Source organism: Protopterus annectens, chromosome 1.part0, assembly GCF_019279795.1.
Source record: "Protopterus annectens isolate FY-2018-M chromosome 1.part0, PAN1.0, whole genome shotgun sequence".
Classification (NCBI taxonomy): Eukaryota; Metazoa; Chordata; order Ceratodontiformes; family Protopteridae; genus Protopterus; species Protopterus annectens.
In genome coordinates this window covers 1,259,476,075-1,259,502,734 of record NC_056725.1, presented here as the reverse complement: position 1 = coordinate 1,259,502,734, position 26,660 = coordinate 1,259,476,075, and positions in this window count along the sequence as shown.

Sequence of the window (26,660 nt, the reverse complement as noted above, 5' to 3'; positions counted from 1 at the left end):
TGCTCTACTCCATATAACAGCAATATGCCTTAATCTTAAAATTAATTGATCTGGTTTATACCAAATTTCAATATCTATTTTTAATTTTTTTGCAAAAACAGTAACATTCTTTGAAGTCTTCCTGGTGCCTTTACTTTGAAGCAAATTGTGATCTGATTCCAGAGTTGCTCTTTTTCCACAGCTATAGTCAAGGAACTTTTGGTAATTAAAAGCTTTGGCCAACATTTTCTCTTCGGTCTGAGCATAGTGTGCTTGAGTTTCATCCAAAGCTACTGATCCATAATCTGTCTGCTGCTCTGCAGTAGAACTGCATCTAGCCCTTGTTGACTGATATCTACCTGCAGGATAGTAGATTGGATTATATCATAAACTTTCAATGCAGGAGCTTTAGTAGCTAAATTTTTAATAATTTCAAAAAATGATGCGTGTTCCACTGACTAAAATCAAGCAACATCATGCTCTAGCAGCTTTCTAAGAGTTATATCTGACAAGTGTATAATAAAACTGGAAAGCTACTGCACCATGGAAAGAAATCACATATGAGATGAGTTACTGTGAAGCTTTTACATATCTACAATTGCTCTGATTATCTATGGATCAGGTTTAAGATCATCAGCAGTCAAAGTATGATACATGCTGGAACCATAGCTAGGTCATCTGGCGCCCTAGATGTCTTCCAGACTGGTCCACCTTCAAAACAAAGTTGACGACATAAAAGATCTTCTGTAAACTATAGTAAGCTACTTGTTACAGCTAACTGCAATAAGTTCGCTGCTACAGTTGCTAGCATGATGTATCAGTACTGGCATTCATTTAATATGCTGCAATATCTCCTGTGGCTTCTTAAGTGGATGTTGGTACTGTATTCACTTCCTAGTGACAATGGCTGATAACAACTCCTAAAAAGCTTGCACCCAGGACAAGTGCCTACTTCATGCTGCCCTAGTTATGGGTTTGACCCCTACACCTGAGAGATACTACGCAGATTTCATATTTCTCATCAAGCTTTTTTGTCTCATTCAGTGTATCAGTTTAATGAGGCACAGGTCATGCACTTGCTTTGTAGAACCCCAGAACAGAAGACCATCAGTTATACTACCAATAGCATGCAGAACACCCATCATATTTGTAATGCTCTGTGCAAAATTTCAGTAGCTGATATAAATTTCTAAGGCTTCTTTTTGTAATTCTATCTGCATAAAAGATAATTTAAGATATGCATATCTGTGTTGGTCTCGTTAAGCTTAATCACAGAGAAGAACTTCGAGTTAAATATAGAAACATACCCCTTCAGTTATTTGAAGTGGATGATGGTCCCTTTTGGCCTGTTTGTTCAAATATTGAGGATTGGTACATATTCACAACTTGATTGATTTCATGATGTCTGATCTGCCAGAACTCTTAGTTAGCATCAAACATAGAGAACATCTTATCTTTAGGCATAGTAACAACAATTTCTTCAGTTGCTTGAAGCAAAAAGTTCCTTTTTGATTCATTTGTTGGTGTCATGAGAGGCTTTACATATTTTCAGCCTATCCTTCTTCATAACTTTGACCATGCTGTTTACCCATTCATTCAGTTCAATCTGCTTAACAATCACTCCAACTGATTCCATACACTTTAACTCCTGATGGGTTCTGTCTTTAAGTGCAACTGGAACTTCTCTCTGAGCATACACAACAGGTACAGCCATAGAAGAGATAATAATTTGACAATCTCCTTGCAGACAACAAACCACCAAATATGCTGGAATATTTAAGATATTGTCAGCAGCCTAAGATACACATCAGCTGCTTGCATTATATTTCTAAATCCTCAGTGATGTGCTGTTATGAATACTGTTAATGAAGTGGGTATTGTATTTGTTAGTCATATCTGTAATCTTAGTTGTAGACAGACCAGCTTGCCAAGTTTTACGAATATGAAAATTGCCACTGGATACTAGACAAACATATGAATTCTTCACTGCAGTTGTATGCATATCTTTACCCAGTGTTGGTTCACTATTATTACATTTAATTCTAATGCAAACTGTATTAATCAATAAATTACTCAAAACAGCACAGTATGTATCCTTTTAATCATGCAAGTCTCATAAACATTATGACAAATGTATTTGGTTGCTTTGAATATCTACCCAATGGGTCTTCTTTGCTGGGTTACAAAGTAGCATCATTTTTAACTGGCTTGTGTGCTGTTTGTATATTTTTATAGTTGGTGTGTTTGTGGACATTGCCTCATTTTGCTGGGCTGTGACTACCTGAACACAACTGCTGGCTTTGACAACAATCATAGCACCCATGAAGTGACCATTTCTTTATTTTTATCTTGGAGTAGAATGTCCTAATGCCGACTTTAAAATACTGTACTGTTGTTGTGCTGTAGTGATTTTAGGCTTTTAGAATTGGTTTAACAAGTTATCTCCTAGAGAGAGAAAAGTCTAACATTGCTCAATGCATAATTACTATCAGCTACAGAGCACTGGGTTTTTAACTGACCTGTGTGCCCTTTGCTGTTTCTTTAAACTTGATGTATATATGCATATTGCTAATCTTCTTTGCTGGGCTACAACTACACAAACACGTCTGGCTTTGACTGTAATCCAGATCCTGCAGCACCTGGGAAGTACTGCACATTGCACTGTATGGCTGCACACTATTGGGAGCTATTCTCACCAGACCAAAGTGCCTGAACCATCGAGTGCTGCAAAATGCGCTATGACACCTGGTATCAGTTTTGCTGACAAACCTACTTTCTTGATATAAATTCCTGTGTGCTAATCATAGTCACTGCAGAGTACAGCTGTATACAGACATATACTACTGAACACAGTTTCACACAGAGGCACATGGAATCCATTGATTTACCACACATTTATAAATACATTACTACTGCATTCTCTGTAAGCTAACTGCTAACTGATTCTACTGCACTTAGATACTTATGCTGACCCCTTCCACACTTCCCTGCTTTTGTACACTCTGTGTTTGGGCATTTGAGCAAAATACTCTTATTACTTCAACATATTTACCAATTGCTGCTAGTGATCTATTGTATTTCTACTTATATTCCTCTGCTGTTGTAGCAATCAAGGCTAATCCCTGATTTTATTTTAATATACTCTGCTGTTGTGGCACTTGAGAAAATTGTTGTTTTTATTGTTGGCTCACTGTATTGAAAATCACTGTTATTTTTTCACTGCACATGTACTTCCCAAGCTAGACTGCTGTTCATACACTGCACCTGTGTACCTTCTATGCTGTGGAGACAGAGACAGATTGCTGGTTAATTCATTTATTGTACTTGTTTCACTGTTTTTGCAAATCACTGCTACTGCTTCACTGTATTTGTTTCTGTGCTGATGTGGCAACTGACCCACTTCACTAAATCATCTGTGCCTGCATACCTACTGTGTGTGGCAATTGAGCCAGATTTTTGACTCAGTATTACACCACCTATAGTATTGTGGTAACTAAGCCAGATTGTTAATGCACTTTTGCACTACTTACACTAGTGTGGTTACACCTTCATTACACATTCTAAGCTTGTTGTATCCTACTGTTGTGGCTACAACTCTATTGTTCTGTACTGTGGTCTAGTACCCTGCTGTTGTGGCTAGAACTCTGTTATTCTGTATTTTGCTCTAGTACCCTGTTGTTGTGGCTATAAACCTGTTATGTACTGTGCTCTAGTACCCTGCTGTTGTGGCTATAACTCTGTTGTTCTTTACTGTGCTCTAGTGCCCTGCTGTTGTGACTATAACTCTTTGTTCTGCACTGTGCTGTAGTACCCTGCTATTGTGGCTGTAACTCTATTGTTCTGTACTGTGCTCTAGTACCCTGCTGCTGTGGCTATAACTCTGTTGAGTTGTACTGTGCTCTAATACACTAGCTAACATCTAATACCCGATTCGCAACGTCATAGAGGAGCTTGAGTAAAAAAGCATACAACTTGTCTTACTGGTACTATTATTGGGTACATCTATGCACACTAGAGTCTAAAGACCAGGTGGCCACAGTCTCTACCACCACCTGTTGCCAGCCTGGTAGCACAAAGTGTCCCAAGGCAGTGTAACAACTGCTTCATGCTTATTGATAACCATTTGCCCTACAACCAGCGGAATCTACACGTGATACATGTAAGCACTTACTATCACTTAAAGGCTATACTCTCATTGCTATATGCTGCCAGTATCGAAAAAGGTGTCTGAACTGGCACATCTCCTCATGCAACCATGTTACAAACCAACAGAAAAGCCAAAGTCTTCTTCCTCAGAGGTACTTAAAACATCTCTGCCTAAATTAGAAAGGCCTCTGAGATGCAGGATGGGCAAACTAGCTCCTTGGCAACATGCTTATAAGACAACTGCACTTACAATACCAGAAACACTAGAGATGAAACAAGGGCTCAGTCAACTGGCAGGACAAAGCCCTTGAGACAAACTGGCCAAGCCAACACACTTGGTAATGTCAAGTCATAGATAACTTCATACTCAGACACACAGATGCCTCACTCATCAGGCTTAGAAAGGCAATGTTGATGGTGATTTGTCTGTCTGGTGTCAGAATTCTACTTGTCACAAGAGCCATCAAGTCCCTCCACCCCAGTTACACATATGGCATGCCAGTTGTATACATGGGAGTGAATGACTTTTGACATGTCCTTGGAACATACGAAGAGAGACATGATGGAGCTCTATGACTAGCCTGGTCTGCAAGGCTATGGAGCGCATCATCATGGAACTCATTAACAGAGACATTGGGAACCGCCAAACCTTGGACCCTACCCAGTTTGGCATTGTTAAGGGAAGATCATGCCTCCTAAACCTGGTGGACTTCTTTGAGACAGTTACCAAGGCATTAGACGAGGGAAAGGAGGTCCACACGGCCTACCTAGACCTTGTAAAGACTTTTGACACCATTCCCCATTCTAGTAGTATAGACAAGCTCACCAGCTTGAACATAAACCCCTCCATCACGAGATGGGTTGCCAACTGGCTCATGGATAGAACCCACATGGTGAGAGTTGCAGTCTCTATGTCCGACTCTAAACCGGTTACAAGTGGCATCCCCCAGGGCTCAGTCCTAGGACCCCTCCTGTTCGGTATATATTTCTCAGAGGTACAGGTAAGCATAGGAGGACTATGGCTGACCAAGTTCACAGACGACTGCAAACTAGGGGCCATAATTGATTCTCCAGCTGATACAGACACCCTCTAGAAGGGTCTCACTGAGACGGATACCTGGTGTCAAAATCATGGCCTCAAGCTAAATGCCAAAAAGTGCATAGTCATCCCCTTTGGAAAAGATAAAGTACCCATGAACTACCACATCGGTGGTAGTCCCCTAAATACAGAAAATGTAATAAGGGATCTGGGGACCCAAGTAGATAGTAATCGCTCCTTTGATAATCATATTGCCAAGATGGTTAGAAAATCCTTCTATGAGGCCCACCTAATCACAAAAGGGTTCACATCTAGAACAAAAGAGGTTATTGTGCCTCTCTACTCATCACTCATTAGACCCATCATAGAATACAACGCCCCATTTGGGATGTACCTTACAAGCCACCTACAACAGCTGGAAAGACCACAAAAATACCTCACCAAGAGGATTACTGGCCTCAAACAGATGCCCTATGCAGCCTGACTCAAGAAACTCCAGCTGTACTCGGTTGCATACCGCTTGCTCAGAGGTGATCAAATAACATACAAGCTATACATATGGCCTGGCATACAAGGCCATGTCCAACCCAGAATTGATGGACATGCTCCACCTAAAAAAAAATCAAATCCCGGAGAGTCACATGCTCTAGATATATAAACCTCACCACAACGATAAATAGGACATGCTGGAGGGATAGATTCCTGTCCCAGAGACTCCCCATACTTTGGAACAGGATTCCAGTATACATCAGGCAGAGCCCCTCACTAACACTCTTCAAGAGAAACCTTGACGGGTGGATGGGAAACAGAAAATTTACCCCGGGGATCACTGCAGTGGCTCTGCTGGACAGTGGCGCAGGGAACTAATGACTCTGCTGGACAGAGGTACAGGGTACTAATCTAAGGGGGTGGCAAAAGCCAACACATTCTGGCTAGGCTTATAAATGCCCTTGGGCAGATAGCCTAGTACTTACCTATGAACCTATGAATGTGTGTCTGAGCCTGGTATGCAACTAGTCTTGAACAGCATTCGACCCAACCAAAATTATGTCATAGTACAAATAAAAGATAACTGACTTCATCAATTGGTTTAGTTATTTGTGTCATTCCAAGGGGGTCCAATATGTGTCAGCCAGGAAGGAAATTATTGATGGTCCTACATACTTTGTCAGGGATGGCCTGCACCTCTCTACTCAAGGCCACTATATACTGATTAAATGTTTATCTATCCCCATAGTGTATTTTTATACAAGGTCAGTCTGCTCCCTTTACCACCATAGTCACACAAAATAAGAAATGTATAAAAGTATAGGTGAACAGTGCTATAAGACTAAATAAGAAACTGTATTCCCTGCAAGCATTTCTGACCCTAGAAAATATTGACATCTGTATCATTACTACCATGGCTCCAGTGCATACCTCTCAATCATCCCTGATTTGTTCACAAATTTTAGCACAGTCCCTCTTAATCCCTCCTAAAACTGTTGACTTTTGGAGACATGGTGATGAGTTGCACTTAATAAATCATGATAATAATAAATCATGATAATAATTAGTTATAGACTTCTTTTACTTTGGAAAAGGTATATTAATTCACATTCTCTTATTCTATTAACATCTCAAGTTAACAGCACTAACACTTTAAAAAGTGTCCCTAATTGCTCCTGATTATCTCTGGATTTGTCCCTAATTCTGTTGAGATTTGTCCCTATTTAGCTAAGAGCTTTGCTCCAGTTTAGTGATAACAGCCCCTCCATAGCAGGTTTCAGTGCCTACCACCCATTCAGAACCACATCTGGGAATGACTGTTTTGTAGGTGGTAGCATGTCCATATTCCTAAGAAGTCAGATTACATCTTGTAGGACAAGATCATGATCGTGAGCTCCTCCACATCTTATTCACCATCAGTAATAATCCTTAGCATATCATAGACAATAATGTCATCTCTGTGATACCCATAACCCACAAAGCATACTTTAACAAACTTAGAGTCTGACTTCTTTAAACCAAACAATACTCTCTTGCAAAATTTCAACTACCCATCCATAAACTGAGAAATATACAGAACCACTATACTTCATAGATTTCATAACTACACACCCCTTAGAACACTTAGTTCACCTCTTCTGTAGAGGCTCAAAAATATTTGATCTAGTCCTGCCAAATTATGCTCTGTGCCTATAGCTGCCCATCACTGGTAACATTTACTATTAGTGTGAAATGAAATCTGCCTTCTAACCATACTGCTTTAAAGATTATACAAAGATGGTATCCATTCAAAATGTTGGGACCCGCTAGAGTCCCAAAACGTGGAGACTGAATGTCCAAAATATAGGACTTCCATATACTATGTCCAAAATGCCATTTCTCACAATATTCCCTTTTCTCCAAGGTATGTGGATATCAGAGTTGGTATATATAAGACTTGCCCCATGAAAAAGAAGTCTTAAGGAGACAAGCGATTTTTGAGTTTCATTCTTCTCCATTGTTTTTTATCTATTTTTTTTTTTTTTTTGGCTTGTTGGTACCCTGCATTTCAAGTGCTGACATTTCAATAGGGAGGCATTGGCCCCATCTGGAACAAAGGCAGTGCTAAGTTTAAGAACAGACCATTATTGTGGAATCCTAGCATAAATAAGCTATATAACATAAGGAAAAACATCACTGTGTAAAGAACATACCGAATACCACAAACTGCAAAACCAAACTTAAAGAGGATAAATAAGGAGCTCAGAAATAAAATTAAATCCTCCAGTTTTGTATATGAGCTGAAAGTTACCACTTCTGTGAAAGACAGGCACAAAACCTTTTTCAACTGCATTAGAAATTTTACAAGCATTACCCAACACTGCACTGAAGTGATACAGATCATACCCCTGAAGACATAACCAACATGCTAGCAGACAAATTTAGATCAAACATTATCTTCCTTATCTCTGCACAACTTTCACCCATGTACAATCATGTCTGCACCTCTCCCTCAGATTAGCTCTGATTAAATCCTGAGGACACTCTCCAAGGTGAAGAACACCAGTTCTATAGATACAAACAATGTGCACAGTGGTGTTCTAGTCAACACGAAGCATAGCCATACTGAATCGCTGCTAAATCTGTTTAATCTAAGACTCTCAATGGGCTGTGTTATTGGAATTATGGAGAATAGCTTTGGTCATCCCACTACACAAGGGCATACCCTTCACCAGTCCTGGCAACAACAGTCTAATAAGTCTAATCAGTGTTATTTGCAAAACAATAGAGTTACTTTCATACCATACCATAGTAATTATTCATATTAGAAGTGTGTTTGGCTTGGCCAAAAAAAAAAAAAACAAGATAGGTATTGTCTGTGCACATTTGTTATGTGTGGTTGTGAAGAAAATAAAAACCATCTTGGACTTGGTAATTAATTTAAACCTGTTGTTCATACTACAAGTTGAAATAGATTACTGTATTAATTTGTATTTTAGTTAGGTTAATCAGGGCAGTGCAGTTGTGCAGTAGTCAGCGTTGTCACCTCTCAGCAAGAGGTTCTCTGGTTTGCTTCTTGGCTGGGGTGCCCTCAATGTGGAATCAGCATATCCTCCCTGCATTCACGTGGGTTTCCTCACACATTCCAAAGACATGCATCTGGAGCATTTCTCCCCAGGCCTCCGCTGAAAATGGTCTCTGTTCCAGTCAAACTTTCCCAGTAGACAAATGTAAAATAAATAAATAACTGGCCTGTTTTCCCAAAGACATTATATCTCCATATTTCATACTGAAAGATAACCATCTTCTCTCTGCATCTCAGATGTTAGGTTCTTATGAAAGTGAAAGAAAAAGGATCACAGTCATGTATTTCAGCTTGCATTTCTCAGGCAGTATCATTAGACTCTACTCCTCACCAAGCCATATCAATGATTACACTCGTGGGTTTCCTCACACATTCCAAAGACATGCATCTGGAGCATTTCTCCCCAGGCCTCCGCTGAAAATGGTCTCTGTTCCAGTCAGACTTTTCCAGTAGACAAATGTAAAATAAATAAACAACTGGCCTGTTTTCCCAAAGACATTATATCTCCATATTTCATACTGAAAGATAACCATCTTCTCTTTGCATCTCAGATGTTAGGTTCTTATGAAAGTGAAAGAAAAAGGATCACAGCAATGTATTTCAGCTTGCATTTCTCAGGCAGTATCATTAGACTCTACTCTTCACCAAGCCATATCAATGATTACACTGATGTGGCACCCCTACTGTCCTTTTCTTTCATCTGCAATCTACAACTCAAAAATTGTCAGTTCTGGCAAATCACCTGTGATCTCTAATTTTCAAAAGTGATAAAATAACAGTCACAATAATGTATTTCCACTTGTCGTTATTGGGCACCCCACCCACTGCATTTCCATTATAAACGGAACATTCCCTGTTAAGGGCAAGCTGGATGAACCTGAAAAACAAGTAGGAATATCTTTCAAGCATGTAGCCGTTCTGGCTTGATTCAATTGCGCATGCTCATGAGAACGATCTGAATTTTCAGCTCTTTAGTAGATGTAGAGCTAAAATTGTTAGATGGTATAGTATTTTTCACTGCCCGTACATAGCTCAAGCCTTGTCTATCTGTTTTCTCATCAGACCAAGGGAATATATGCCCAGTAGCAAAATCTTTCAAATCATGTACCAGTTTTTTTCTTTTTTCTTTCAATCAGACGTTTCTCATAAGCATCAACATCTGAAAACAGATCATCAAGTTTATGTTTATAACAAGAATAGTCCATGTTGCTTTTAATATTAGAAACGTCAGTAGAAATACTTATACGTAACTGTTCCTCAATTGGAGTGAAATACTTATTTAATAATTTCAGATAACCAGAACTAATCTCAAGATTGTACATCTGCCATTCCTTTAACAAGTCAGGAAGGGAGTTGCCATATGTAGGCATTTTGCAAATTCTAAGCCCCCTGGGTATCACTCTATGTCACAAACAAGCTTCGAAATGCAGCCTTTGCCATTGTAGTCTCTTAAACCTGTAGAGATTATTCTCAATGGACCAAAATGCTTGTAAAAATTCATTGTAATTATCAGGTCTTGTCCCTTGAACAGAAGTATTCGAAGTAGTAGTATCCCTAGTCAGTAAAGGATTCCTTTCCGATATAAGCAAATGATCTAAACGCCCCATAAAAGAGGCTGCCTGGTTAGCCTCAGGTGTGGAAGTCTCACTGATACTTTCACTTTCTGCCATGCTCCAAATTGGATAAAGGTTTTGACAAAGTAAAACAAGGTAAAGGAGCAAAGTTTGGTTGCCACTTCCCATAAAATTCAATTAAATTAAAAGTATGCAAGCATATTGTGCTATGAATAACAAGCATTACTGCCCACAAATCTATCTGGTTTCTTGACAGAAAAAGTGAAAGAACAAATGAGCATATTAATGTATTTTATCTAGCAGCTTTCAGGCACTATGATCTGCCCTCAAATCTCTCCCCACCATGAAATGATGATAACCACTTTATTGTGATCAATCTACCTGTCATGTGCTTTCTTCCACAGACTACCCCCAGACAGCAGCAGTAATGTATTACTAGCATTTTTAAATACTAGCGTCCAAGTAGTTAGATCTGCTGGCATTCTGGCATAGTGTGCATCATACCATGTAAGTGTTGAATTAAATAACTGCTGGCAACTGCTTTTATAGGTTCATAGGTTCATACTAGGCTATCTGCCCTAGGGCATTTATAAGCCTAGCCAGAATGTGTTTGGCTTTCGCCACCCATTTTAAATTAATTTTGCTATTACCTTTTTTTAAGGTTAGTATACTGTGCCTCTGTCTAACAGTGACACAGAAGTGATACCCGGGGTAAACCTACGATCTCCCATCCACTCATCAAGATTCCTCTTGAAGAGAGTCAATGAGGGACTCTGCCTAACCTGGACTGGGATTTTATTCCAGAGTGAAGGGAGCCTCTGGGTTATGAATCTGTCCCTCGAGCATGTCCTATTTATTTCAGTGCTGAGGTTCAAGTCTCTCGAGCGCATAGCTCGATGGGATTTGGATTTTCTGAGGTGCAGCATGTCCAGTAATTCTGGGTTGGACATGGCTTTATACATCAGGCACAGATCGCCTCTGAACAGGCAGTATGCCACTGAGTAAAGCTGGAGTTTCTTTAACCGGGCAGCATATGGCATCTGTTTAAGCCCGTTGATCCTCTTGGTGAGGTACTTTTGGGGTCTTTCCAGTTGCTGCAGGTGTCTGGTAAGGTACATCCCAAAAGGGGCATTATACACAATTATGGGCCTGATGAGGGATGAGTAAAGAGGCACGATGACCTCCCCTGATCTAGATGTGAATCCCTTCATGATTAGTTGGGCTATATAAAATGTTTTTCTAACCACTTTGGCCATGTGGTTGTCAAACGAGAGATTGCTATCAACTTGGGTCCCCAGGTCCCTAATTACTTCTTCTGTACTTAATGGATTACCACCTATGTGGTAATTTGTGGGCACTTTGTTTTTGCCAAAGGAAATGACTATACACTTTTTGGCGTTTAGCTTGAGGTCATGGCTCTGGCACCAGTTGTCTGTTTCTATGAGGCCCTTTTGGAGGATGCTTGTGTCGGCTGGAGTCGATTATATCACCCAGTTTGCAGTCATCTGCGAACTTGGTCAGCCACAGTCCTTCTGTGTTGGCCTGTACCTCCGAAAAATATATACCGAACAGGAGAGGTCCCAGGACTGAGCCTTGTGGGATGCCACTTGTAACTGGTTTGGAGTCTGACATGGCTCCAGCAATTCTAACCATGTGGGTTCTGTCCTTGAGCCAGTTTGCAACCCATCTAGTGACATAGGGGTTTATATTTAAGCTGATGAGCTTATCTATAATGCCCGAGTGGGGTATTGTATCGAAGGCTTTTGCGAGGTCCAGGTAGGCTGTGTGAACCACCTTCCCCTCGTCAATGGCCATGGTGACTGTTTCAAAGAAATCAACCAGGTTTAACAGACAGGATCTGCCCTTAACAAAGTCAAACTGGGTAGGATCCAGTGTCTGTAGGTCCCCAATATCTTTATTTATGAGGTCCATGATGATCCTTTCCATAGCTTTGCAGACCAAGCTAGTCAGGCTTATGGGGCGATAGTTTCCAGGATCCATTGAGGCACCACCTTTGTGAAGAGGGACCACTGTTGCTGTACGCCACTGTTTGGGTACACATCCTGTAGTAAGGCTGAGATTGAACAGTAGTTTTATGTTTGGGTTTAGCTCTTCTTGGAGTTCATGTAGGACGCAGCCCGGTACACCGTCTGGTCCCATTGATGCTGTGTTTTTTGCTTTGGAGAGGGCGGCTCTTACCTGAGCATCTGAGATGTCAGGGGGGGGGGCAGCACTCTGCTGGGATAGGTATTTGCCTTTTGGTGGGGAGGGGGGGAGAAGTTTGCGTTGAACCTGTCAGCTATGATGTTGGCAGTGTCTGTGGCTTCGGTGTATTTTTTGTCATTTTGGACTAATTCTGAGCATATCTGGGAATTACCACCCAGGTTCCTAACATAACTAAAGAAAGCCTTGTGATTATCCTTAGTGTCCTGTGCAAGTTTTCTCTCGAAGCTGGCCTTAGACGATTTTTTGAGTGCCCGTAGTTTTTTGCTAATACTGATCAGAGATGCCTCCCTTTTTGGGATTTTGCTCTATCATTTAGTAGCTTCCTCCTTCTATTGTATAGTTTGTTTATGGCTGGGGTCTTGGTTTTATTTGGGATCGCATGATCCATGCATTCCTGAAGGTGTTCATAGAATGCGTTTATAAAGGATTCTGTGGTCTGGGCCATATTTTCCACAGGCCCGGGGGCTTTGAAGGATTCCACCTCGGTTTTGAGGAGTGTGAAATTTGCTTTAGAGAAGTTTTTCACTGTGGTTTTCTGAGCAGGGGGGTGGGGTTGGGATGTGAATATCCAGTGAAATTAGTTTATGGTCTGATTTTACCAGTGAGGGATACACTTCTGGTCTGGAGCGTAGAGTCCCCATGTTGGTGATGATCAGGTCCAGTATGTTTTCCCCTCTTGTGGGAGTGGTAACAAGTTGTTCCATAGCATTTCAGTTTATAACCTTTGGGTTAGGGTGTTGGAGCTAGAGTAATGCTCCCAGTCTATGTTTGGGTAGTTGCAGTCGCCCAATATAATGGTGTTTGGAGAGACCTTCATATTTTCCAGTGTTCTCAGGAAGGCTGAGTGGGGTTCCTGAGTTTGGGAGGATGGTCTGTAGCAGGCTATAAACTGGAAGGCAGTTTTACCCACTGTTAGTTGCACATGGATAGTCTCTGATGCTTCGTGCTGTGCCACCAACCTGGAGGTGTGAGTATCTTTGATGAATATTGATACTCCCCCTCCTTTTGTGGGTCGGTCCAAGTTTTGGGGCCGAAAAGCATGGTATGAGGTATAACCTGGTAGTGCTGGGGTGCTCTCGGGAGCCTTGAACCAGGTTTCTGTTACCGCACAGATATCGATGTTCTCCATGCTAAGGAGAGTTTCGAGTGTGTGCATCTTGAGGTTTAGACTTCTGGCATTGAGTAGCATTACTCTTAGTGTCTTATCCCTTGTGATACCTATGGAGGTGGGTTTGTCTTTTGAGCCTTGCCTAAAAAAGGCACTATGGGGGTAGCAAGAGCCTTTGCCAATATCCGAAAGCCCAGGGGTGACAGGTGCAAGCCGTCCCTAGCGAAGCATCGTGGCTTGTCGAGCATGTCATCCCAGGCTGACAGGCATTGGATCCCCTTTGAATGACACCAATACTTAAGCCAGTTGTTGAAATTGATCATCTTGTCTTCATATTGTGGCATCATTCTTGGTGAGGGCAAGATGCTACTCAAGGTCAGGGTCATACCGGCCTGGGCCTCATCTTAATTAAGTTTCAATCTTTATATTATTTAAAGACTTGATTGTTGTATCGTACATGCTGTATGTTAAAGCACAGAACTGAAAGGTCTTGTACGTATGTGTATGGAAGCTAAAACTACTGTGGGCAAGTCCCAATCTGTAATGTAGAGCAATTGAAGCTTAATTAAGAATAATAGAATAATTTCTATAAATTTTGACAAAGTAAAACAAGGTAAAGGAGCAAAGTCCAGTTGCAGGAAAAAAATATTTTGTATCAAAGTAAACCAAACTGCAGTAGTGCAAGAAAATTGAATAAATCCAATAAAACGCACTGATTCAATACATAAAATAAAATAAAAGATTAGCACTTTCGTACATAACAGAGTACTTCAGATCTACACAGTAATTGCAGTTACAATTTAAATAATACAGGCAATTAGTGCTGCAGATCACTTGACTATAGGTTTAAGGGGAATGAACTCATTTAACCCCTTAGTCCCTCATTTCTATAAGGCTATTCCTGCTTACTGTACTATTAAATCAGAAGCATTGTAATTACCACTGATATTGCTCACGTATTACAAAGGAGCGAAACTGCTGTGCTTCCACAGCACAGAGCTTCTCTCATAGTATCTAAGCAAATTGAGAAAGAGCTGCGTTTTGGATGTATTTGCTAAACGAAAGTGTAATGCATGTGAGCAACTCTGCAGCATTATCATCCAAATGATAAGGGAACTGGGTTTTGTAAGTACAGGTTAAAGGAAAGATTAACTAAAGTGAACTCCTGTAAGGCATGTTGTCTACTACTTATCTTCTGCTGCATTATATTTCAAGGTACTACTGAACTGTTTGTATTGCATCATAGTGTAACAAGTGCAGTGTTTCATGATAGCTTATGCATGATATTGTTGGAACCACTGTACTGGACTTACTAGACCTCTACATAGTACAACCCTCACTTTCTCCACATCTATATCGCTTTACCTAAAGATTCCGTACTTCTTCTGCTATGCCCCATCCCTTAACCCTGTACTGCCATCTCCCTATTACCTACTAATATTGCTCTCTCTTTTCCCTTCCAGGTCCCAACACTGTAATATGTGCGTAATATCTACGAGGTCCACAACATAAAGGAACTGCAAACAACCCCTCTACCAGCAAATAAAGGAATATTTCAGGTACCACTCCAGACATAGACCTGCAACAGTGTATGTTGTCTTTAACAACTAATAAAGCCATTCTTGCTATTTCATAAAATAGGCTCACTCTGGCATGCACACTTCCTAGATGCTAGTCACCAGCCTAACCTACGCCAAACCTGGCACCTACAACCTAGAATATTGCTAATAACTCCCCAGACTGCAATATTGTTGGTTTCACATCATACTCAGTCTGGTTACAACTTATAGTTGCTAAGAGCATGATTGGATAGGCTTTCTAAACATAATTGACTTACCTATCCATTTACTATCTGGCTGATAGTTTTTCTTGGACTAAGCCTCTTGCCTCGTGGTTTCAACCCACTGCTCTCGTGCCCACTGTGCTCTCCTACCCTACTCTCAATTCCCACCCACCCCCTACTATACCTAAACTTATACTTAACTGTAACCACACCCACTTTCTACCAACCAATCCCAACACAGCTAGCCATACTTCCTAATTACATCAGTTCATAGGTTCATACTAGGCTATCTGCCCTAAGGCATCCACAAGCCTAGCCAGAGTGTGTATGGCTTTCGCCACCCATTTTAAATGAATTTTGCTATGCCCTTTTTCGAGGTTTGTATACTGTGCCTCTGTCTAACAGTGACACAGAAGTGATACCAGGGGTAAATCTACGATCTCCCATCCACTCATCAATATTCCTCTTGAAGAGAGTCAATGATGGACTGGGATTTTATTCCAGAGTGAAGGGAGCCTCTGGGTTATGAATCTGTCCCTCCAGCATGTCCTATTTATTTCAGTGATGAGGTTTAAGTCCCTCGAGTGCGTAGCTCGATGGGATTTAGATTTTCTGAGGTGCAGCATGCCCGTTAATTCCGGGTTGGACATGGCTTTATACGTCAGGCACAGATCGCCTCTGAGCAGGCAGTATGCCACTGAGTAGAGCTGGAGTTTCTTTAACCGGGCAGCATACGGCATCTGTTTGAGCCCCTTGATCCTCTTGGTAAGGTACTTTTGGGGTCTTTCCAGTTGCTGCAGGTGTCTGGTAAGGTACATCCCAAAAGGGGCATTGTACTCAATTATGGGCCTGATGAGGGATGAGTAAAGAGGCACGATGACCTCCCTGCTCTAGATGTGAACCACTTCATGATTAGGTGGGCTATATAAAATGTTTTCTAACCACTTTGGCCACGTGGTTGTCAAATGAGAGATTGCTATCAACTTGGGTCCCCAGGTCCCTAATTACTTCTTCTGTACTTAATGGATTACCACCTATGTGGTAATTTGTGGGCACTTTGTTTTTGCCAAAGGGCATGACTATACACTTTTTGGCGTTTAGCTTGAGGCCATGGCTCTGGCACCAGTTGTCTGTTTCTATGAGGCCCTTTTGGAGGATGCTTGTGTCAGCTGGAGAGTCTATTATGGCACCCAGTTTGCAGTCATCTGCGAACTTGGTCAGCCACAGTCCTTCCATGTTGGCCTGTACCTCCAAGAAATATGTACCGAACAAGAGAGGTCCCAAGACTGAGCCTTGTGGGACACCACTTGTAACTGGTTTGGAGTCTGACATGGCTCCAGCTATTCTAACCATCTGGGTTCTGTCCTTGAGCCAGTTTGCAACCCATCTAGTGACATAGGAGTTTATATTTAAGCTGGTGAGCTTATCTATAATGCCTGAGTGGGGTATTGTATCGAAGGCTTTTGCGAGGTCCAGGTTGGCTGTGTGGACCACCTTCCCCTTGTCAATGGCCTTGGTGACTGTTTCAAAGAAATCGACCAGGTTTAAGAGGCAGGATCTGCCCTTAACAAAGCCGAACTGGGTAGGATCCAGTGTCTGTAGGTCCCCAATATCTTTATTTATAAGGTCCATGATGATCCTTTCCATAGCTTTGCAGACCAAGCTAGTGAGACTTATGGGGCGATAGTTTCCAGGATCCGTTGAGGCACCACCTTTGTGGAGAGGGACCACTGTTGCTGTACACCACTCTTTGGGTACATATCCTGTAGTAAGGCTGAGATTGCACAGTAGTTAACCTCCATTTCCTTAAAGTACCAGCTTCCCTCGTAGCACTATTCCTGTTCTGCATTTATAATAATACACCAATTGACCCTCTTTACCATGACAAGTTTAAGACTTACTCTACTCCATCTCACCTCCAGCTCTTTGCTCTGTCCTCATATGATACTCCCCTTCAACTAATCAATTCTCCACCCTGGCATACCTCCACATATCAAATGCCACACAATTCTCTTCATTACATTATAAGTTCAGCCCTTTTCCGCACCACTACCAAAGACTACCACACCCTTAAATACCTCCCACAACTAACTAAATCTTCAACCATACTAAGATTCACTAGACTCCTAAACAATCTCTCCAAGCTCTATCATCACATAACCAAACTACTAAGTCTTGCAGGTGACATTCATCCCAATCCCGGTCCCACTGCCACCCAATATACCCCACCTAACTCATCACAACTGAACCTTGCACAGATCCAACAAAGAACCAAATCATCCCTCCTCTTGCTGAACATAAACATAAGAAGCATGGCCAACAAAACTCCTAATCTACATGCACTGTTATCCCACTATTCCCCTGAAGTAGCCACAATAATGGACACCTTGCTAAAACCAGATATTAACAGTAATGAAATCACACCCCTGGGATACAATATCTTACAAAAAGACAGAATAAACAAAAAAGGGGGAGGTGTAGCTATCTTATACAAAGACCACCTCTCACTTCACCTTCTTGAATCTTCTATCCCAGACCTGGTAAATGCTGAATTAATTCTAAGTAAATTAACTATTAACTCCAGCAAACACCTTAACATTATAGGTAGACACATACCACCAGTCAACAACATTGCTATAATTTAAAACCTACTACAATGGTGTTCCTCATCCCTCCCTCAGAAGACCATTATCATGAGGGACTTTAATACCAATTGGCTACTTTGCTCCTCTACAACCCCAACAACCCACATTAACCTGTATGGATTTACCCAAACAGTAACAACTCCCACCCAGACCAACAAAACCTCCAAACACAACTCCATACTAGACTGGATTCTAGTTAACCTTTCCCACCTATCATCTCACTCAGATTGTCTACCTGACAACCTGAGCGACCACTCCCTGACCTTTCTCCTTAGAGTACGCAACCATCCAACACAACAAACTACCTTCTGAACTATCAGGGACAAAAAAAAGTTAATCCTAACAATTTTATCTCAGCCCTAAAAAAGTGCTATTGGGATCATCTCAAACAAATACCCCTAGACGAAGCAGTACTTTTCTTTTAACAACACCTTTCTTGATATTCTCAACACTCACACTCCAGCTAGAAACATTAGAGTCAAAGCCAATTATGCACCCTGGTTAACAAAAGAAACCAGATCCCTACTCAAAGCCAGAGTCAAAGCATGGTTACAGTTCCATAAGAACAAAACCAGTACTACTAAACAACATTTCCTTGAACTTCAAACTAAAACTAAAAAACTAATTAAAACAGACAAAGCCAACTTCTACCAAAATATCCAAACCAAGCATCATTTGAACATACAAAAGTTCTGGGCTGCAGTAAAGAACGTACTACACCCAGGTAAAGTTACTACTCCCACTCCAAAAGCAATTAATAACTATGAAAGTGTAGCTACCCAATTCAACACTTTCTTTACCAAATCCATCCAAACTCTAGCCAATAACTACACTAAGACCATTCACACCACCCTGAACATGATTATAACTTACCTCCACAAAACCCCGCCAATCAATTCAAGCTACATCCAGTCTCCACCAGTTATATCAAAAAAAATACTGAAAAAAAATAAAATCCACCACTCTAGCAGTTGATAACCTCCCTCCAGAATTTCTGCAAATTGCAGCAGAAGCTATCTCCTATCCAGTAGCCATACTCATAAATAGATCAATAGCTGAATCATATGTTCACGCTATCTGGAAACAACAAGCAGTACAATGGCAACAGTCCCTCCCACACCTCCTCCCAGTCACCTTAGGGGTCCCCCAAGGCTCCATCCTTGGACCCTGTCTATTCTCCCTCTTTATCAGCCAGCTTCACTCTGCCACCCAACATGCCACCATAATTCAATATACAGGCAACTTGACCCTGATCTACTCAGCCTCCTCTCTCAACATCCTTCAAACCGTAACCCAAGACTCCTTCATGTCTGTAGAAACCTGGCTAACCAACTCCCAGCTTATACTAAATCCTAATAAAACAAATCTCCTCCTCTTCTGCCCCACAAGGACTACCCCCCTCTACAACCGTCCACATTTACTCCAGATACAAAACCTGGGTCACTCCAACTGACCATACCAAACTGCTAGGGGTTATAATCAACAATAGCCTGAAATTTGATATCCATATAGATCAAAAGTCAAAAAAGTACATAAAAGTGTGGCCTCTTATATAGAAACAAGCAATTTATAACAAATAGCAGAAAAGTAACCATTGCCAGAACCCACCTGCTATCAACAGTCCTTTATGCATCCCCAGTCCTATCCAACCTCCACAAAACTGACCTTGCCAAACTGGAAGCTTGTTACAATAATATCTCAAAATTTGCCACCAGCGCATCTTACAACTCACATCATTGCTTATCCCTCAAACAGCTCGATTGGCTCGAACTCCCTCAACTCCTACATTTTAATCAGCTGACCTTGGCTCATAAAATTCTCCACCACCCAAATAAGACCCCAGTCCTCAAAGACCTCATTCGGCCTTACTCAGCTTCAAGATCCCTCCGCTCTAACAATAAACTTCTACTACAAGCTACTAAAGTAAAAAACTCAGCAGGAGAATCCCTATTTTCCAACTACACTCTAAAGCTCTGGAACACCCTACCAAACTCAACAGTGACCATTCCCTCATCTAAACAATTTACAATACTCCTAAAAATGCACCTTGCAAACTCCGGGCTCTGACCTTGTAGCCCCCCAGGATAGACCACTTTCACATACCACTCTTGTTTACTAACACACCTCCTAACACTTACTTAACTGTTTTATGATCAGTTCTTGAAGCTAAGAGCTGAATGCTCTTCACACCTTACTGACAACTATATTTATATATGAATTGCCAATCTAGATAAATCTGTATATTTGATAATACTTTGTATATAGCTATAAGTTCTACTTGATGTTATATCTATAGTTGCAACGTCTAACACTGTTTTATTGGGGTCTGTATTATAACATCTAAGTTGCAAAACTTCGAATGTTATAATATCGAACCCACTACATCGAAGGCTGAACATAGCGAAGCCGCGGAACATCGGATTTTTACCTAGGGCAAGATTTCGGTGGGCCATTCCATGGCTTCACTATTTCCTCCACTGTGGTGCGATAGTTACGGACCTTAGGGTGAGGGTGCGGGTTAAGGTAAGTGGATAGGTAGGAATGTATGTATGGTTTAGTGTAGGGTTAGAAGTAGGGTTTTGTTAAGTGTATGTGTGTGTATTAATTAGTTTGTTTGTGTATAGTTTCTTAGGGTAAGTGTGTGATAGTTATGGACCTTAGGGTTAGGGTGCGGGTTAAGGTTAGTGGATAGATAGGAATCTGTGTACAGTTTAGTGTAGGGTTAGAAGTAGGGTTTTATTAAGTGTATGTGTGTGTGTGGAGTATATATTTTGGTGTGCTTGTGTTGTGTGTATGTTTCTCAGAACAGCAAAATTTTCCCTGGGAAAAAATTCACTATTCTGAGTGTTCGATGTTATCATATTTCGAAATTCCAAGTTTGAGCTTATGGTGTTCGATATTTTGGAATTTTGATTATGTGATATAGACCCGTTTTATTGTTTTTTGTTAATATGAAGTACTTTACTTTTGTTAATATGTTGTACTTTTGCTATGTTACTTTATGACTTGGAGCTTATATCTCCGGGTCTCCACTGAAAAAGGACACATGTCCAGCTGGACTTCCCCGGTAAATAAATGTAAAATAAATCAATAAAAAAAAAAATAAATAAATAGTTGCTTTTACTGGGCATTACATCACTTCTTTGATCACACGAAGAGCAATTCATTAAAAAATATAATTGTATTCTGCTGTGAGCAATGGCTGCTATTACCGCTGCCAACATATATTTATGGTTTTCTGAAAGAAATTAAAAAAAAAAAATACTTGCAAACTGCAAAAAAACAAAAAAATAAATAAACACATTTAAGAAGATCCAAATGTCCATTGATCCTGGTAGTCTCAAGTCATGTGTCATATGAGTAGAGATTGCTGGGGGAAAAAACTAATTGTTTACTAAGAGCAACAAATCACAGATGCTTAGACTGCATAGTAATAGAACATGAGGTAGCTACCCATATCCTGTTACTATAGATAGCTAGATAGATAGATAAATGCATACAAATATTTCAAGCATGGACATTAATGACATTCTAGCCTGCCAATATACCAAAACATTTGCTCCAATAATAAGTGCCCAGGCTGTTCTTAAAAATATGTAAACTAGTACTTGCTTTAAAGTAATGTAGTAGTCTGTTCAATGTATCAGCTGCTCTCCCAGAGAACCAATCAGTGCACTTCTCATTCCTACAGAATTTTCTGTATAGATTCTCTGCTGATTCTCTACTACTTTTTGATAACCCCAACCATTCCCAGAGGTCATTGTCTCTAAATGCCCTATATATCTGAATAAGGTATCCTCTTAAATATCTATGAGACACTGCACAAATCTAGATATTTTAGTCTTTCATGATAACTTAAATTTTCACATCCATGGATGCCCTTGGTATATTTCTGCTGTACTCTTTCCAGTTTAGTCATGCTTGTTTTCTTATTAAGGTTTGCATATTGTTATTCCATACTCAAGTTTGGGTTTAATGTAATTAACAAACAACGGCTTCATCATTTCTTATTTCCTAGACTTTATAAATATTTTTATACAACTTATAGTTCTATAACTATCATTAACCAATTGGTTGATATGATTATAAAAACTCAAAGCTGAATCTATCCATATACCCAGGTCCTTAAAAAATCTGCAGTTTCAATCACTACGTGCTGTATTCAATCACATTTCAATTTATGTCTCCCAAATCTCATATGCTTACTTTTGATTGTATTTATCAGCATATTATTCTCCTGTGCCCAAATGGTCAAATTAGTCAAGTTCTTTTGCAGACATGGCCTTTCTGTAGCACCTGTAATCAGTTTACCCAATTTCAGGTAATCTGCATACAGAACGTAGAACACCTCAGATCAAAAAGATAAGTCTGAAAGACACAATCTAAACAAGTAAGAACCTAGAACAGAGCTCTGTGGAACAACCTGACTGTAACCAAGAATTTCACCTGTCAAATTCCTGTATGTTACTTGCCATGTCCTATTTGAAAGCTGTGCAGCTATCCATCTTACCAGCAGTAAATCAATACCTAGCTGTTGTAATTTATCAGTGTTTTCTATATGCCCCTATCAAATGTTATTATGAGGGATACAGGTGAGAAGTCAGCTAAAGAGCTGAGTGGCCTAGTAGGCTAATGCACTATGCTGTAGTTAACAGGGGCCCAGGTTTGAGACTTGGTGGGGTGATTATTTTACCCAATTTAAGCACAACCTAGACCAGTAGATGAGGAATAGGAAATTTACACTGGGCCTGGCACCCATGTCCCTTATGGAAAGAGGTAGCTTATAAATGCCTGGCCCTCAATGTCCTATTTGGATACAGGACATAATTATTCTAAATCCAGGTTCATAGCAACCTGACTTTTGACTACCACATTGCCTCTGTTGTATGGAAGGCTTTCTATATGGCCCACCTCATAAATAAGGGTATTTCTACCAGGAACAAGGAGGTCATAACATCCCTGTACTCCTCCCTTATCAGACCCATTATTGAGTACAATGCCCACTTTGGCATGTACCTTGCCAAGCACATGCAGCAGCTGGAGATACCACAGAGATTCCTGACCAGGAAAATCCAGGGTCTCAAACACCTATCCTATACAGATAGGCTAATGGCCCTGTCCCTCTACATAGTCTCATACAGACTGCTCAGAGGTGACCTGTGTCTGACATACAAGGCCGTCTCAGACTCAGCCTTGATGGCATTGCTGCATATCTATAAGTCAATCTCCACTCACGCAATCTGCACGCAAGGCCTTAAACTGGTCTATGGCATTAATAGAACTTGGCAGGATAGATTTGTGTTCCAAAGACTTCCCCATCTGTGGAATAGACTCCCCCTCCATGTCAAGCAGAGTACCTCTCTAGCCCTCTTTAAGAGGAACCTGGATGGGAAACAGAAAATACACTCCTGGGATCCTAACTGTGTCCCTGCTGGACAGGGGAAACAGGTGTTAACAATGACGGAACATGGGCAAAATTCTTGGCTAGGCTTATAAGGGCCTCCAAACTAATAGCCTAGTATCATCCTATGAACCTAATAAACAATATTACCTCTTACTTCTGGGTTACATTGTTTTAATTAGGAAACTGTGAAGTATTTATTTGTGTAATGAAATTATAGAACTGATTAAATCATTATCGCACTGATCTGTTTAGTAAGAAAAAGGCATTTGTTTTCATTATAAAATTGGCTGTATACTGATTTTAAAATAAAAAAAAAAGATTCACTGAAACCCACATATCACAGTTGATTAACACTGGTGGTTCAGTTGCAACTGCTGCTGTTTTTTTTTCTTTTTCAATCACCAGCATAGCTGTGGAAATTCTCATGAGAGGGGGGCCCAAGGCCCCTTTTATAGGTTCATAGGTTCATACTAGGCTATCTGCCCTAGGGCATTTATAAGCCTAGCCAGAGTTGTGTGGCTTTCACCACCCCTTAGGTTGAAGAATACTATACCCATTAGTTTGCCGTGCCTCTGTCCAGCAGTGATACAGAGATGATCCCCGGGGTAAACCTACGATCTCCCATCCACTGGTCAAGATTCCTCTTGAACAGAGCCAGTGAGGTGCTCTGTCTCACATGGACCGGGATTCTGTTCCACAGCATAGGGAGTCTCTGGGTGATGAATCTGTCCCTCCAGCACGTCCTATTTATATCAGTGTTGAGGTTTAAGTCTCTTGCTCTTGTGGCTCTGGTGGATTTGGATTTTTTGAGGTGGAGCATGTCCATTAATTCCGGGTTGGACATGACCTTGTATGTCAGGCACAGGTCACCTCTGAGCAGACGGTATGCGACTGAATAGAGCTGGAGTTTCTTCAGTCGGGCAGCATATGGCATATTTTTGAGCCCCTTTATCCTTTTGGTGAGGAACGTTTGGGGTCTTTCCAATTGCTGCAGGTGTCGGGTAAGATACATTCCGAATGGGGCATTGTACTCAATCTTTGGTCTGATAAGTGAAGAGTACAGGGGAACAATGACCTCCCTTGATCTGGATGTGAATCCCTTCATAATCAGGTGGGCAATGTAGAAGGTCCTCCTAACCACTTTGGCAATGTGAGTGTCAAAAGAAAGGTTACTGTCAACTTGGGTCCCCAGGTCCCTGATAACCTCTTCTGTGCTTAATGGATTGCCACCTATGTGGTAACTCGGGGTTACCTTGTTTTTACCAAAGGGTATGACTATACATTTTTTGGCGTTTAGCTTAAGGCCATGGCTCTGGCACCAGTTATCCATTTCTATGAGACCTCTCTGAAGGATATCTGTGTCTGATGGATTTTCAACTATGGCCCAGTTTGCAGTCATCTGCAAACTTTGTCAGCCACAATCCTCCTATGTTTGCCTGCACTTCTGAAAAGTAGATGCCGAACAAGAGGGGCCCAGGACTGAGCCCTGTGGGACACCGCTTGTGACCGGCTTGAGTCTGACATGGCACCAGCAACTCTAACCTTGTGGGTTCTGTCCTTGAGCCAGTTTGCAACCCATCTTGTGACATATGGGTTTACATTTAAGCTGGTGAGCTTTTCTATGATACCCGAGTGGGGTATTGTGTCGAAAGCTTTTGCAAGGTCAAGGTAGGCTGTGTGAACTGCCTTACCCTCATCAATGGCCTTGGTGACTGTTTCAAAAAGTCGACCAAGTTCAAGAGGCATGATCTGCCCTTGACAAAGCTGAATTGGGTAGGATCCAATGTCTGTAGGTCCCCTATGTCTTTATTTATGAGTTCCATTATGATCCTCTCCATAGCTTTGCAGACCAGGCTTGTTAAGCTTATGGGGCGGTAATTACCAGGGTCCATAGAAGCACCGCCTTTGTGGAGTGGGACCACAGTTGCCGTATGCCACTCTTTGGGTACGTATCCTGTGGTAAGGCTAAGATTAAACAGCAGCCTTATGTGTGGGTTTAGTTCCTCATTGAGTTCGTGTAGCACACAGCTGGGGACACCATCCAGTCCCATTGATGCTTTAGAGAGAGCAGCTCTCACCTGGGCATTTGAGATGATTGGGAGGCTACACTCAGCTGGGATAGATATTTCTCCTTTTGGGGGGGAGGGAGAGGAGAAATTTTCACTGAACCTGTCTGCCAGTATGTTTGCAATGTCTGTGGGTTCAGTGATTTTTGTATCATTTTGGACTAATTCTGAGCATATCTGGGAGTTTCCACCCAGATTTCTAACATAGCTAAAGAAGGCCTTATGATTGTCTTTTGAGTCCTTGGCGATTTTTCTCTCAAAGTTGGCCTTGGATGATTTTATGAGTGATCGTAGTTTTTTACTAGTATTGATCAGAGATGTCTTCCCTTTTAGGGATTTTGCTCTATCTTGTAGTAGCTTTCTCCTCTTGTTGTAAAGTTTGTTTATGGCTGGGGTCCACCAGATTGGGCGCTTGCCTTTGGTGGAAAGGGTCTTGATTTTATTTGGGATTGCTTGATCCATGCAATCCTGGAGGTGCTCGTAGAAAGCATTTGTAAGGGATTCAGCAGCGTGGGTTGTGGTTTCCAATGGCTCAGGGGCCTTGAAGGATACCACACCAGTCTTAAGAAGTGTGAAGTTGGCTTTTGAGAAGTTCTTCACTGTGGCCTTTTTTGTTGGATGTGGGGGCGGGATGTGGATCTCCAGTGAGATTAGTTTATGGTCTGATCTCACCAATGAGGGATATACTTCCGGTGTGGAGCATTTTGTCCCCATGTTTGTGATGATCATGTCTAGTATATTTTTACCTCTTGTGGGAATGGTGACAAGTTGTTCCATAGCATTTGAGTTTATGAACTCCAGGAACCTTTGGGCTAGGGTATTGGGGCTTGAGTAATGTTCCCAGTCTATGTTTGGGTAGTTGAAGTCACCCAATATGATGGTGTTTGGAGAGACATTTATACTCTCCAGTGTCTTCAGGAAGGCTGTGTGGGGTTCCTGAGTTTGAGAGGGTGGCCTGTAACATGCTACAAACTGTAGAGCAGTTTTGCCTATGGTTAATTGCACCTGGATGGTCTCTGATGCTTCGTGAGTTGCCACCAGCCTGGAGGTGTGGGTATCCTTGATGAATATGGATACACCCCCTCCTTTTGTGGTACGGTCCGGGTTTTGGGGCCGGAACGCATGATATGAGGTAAA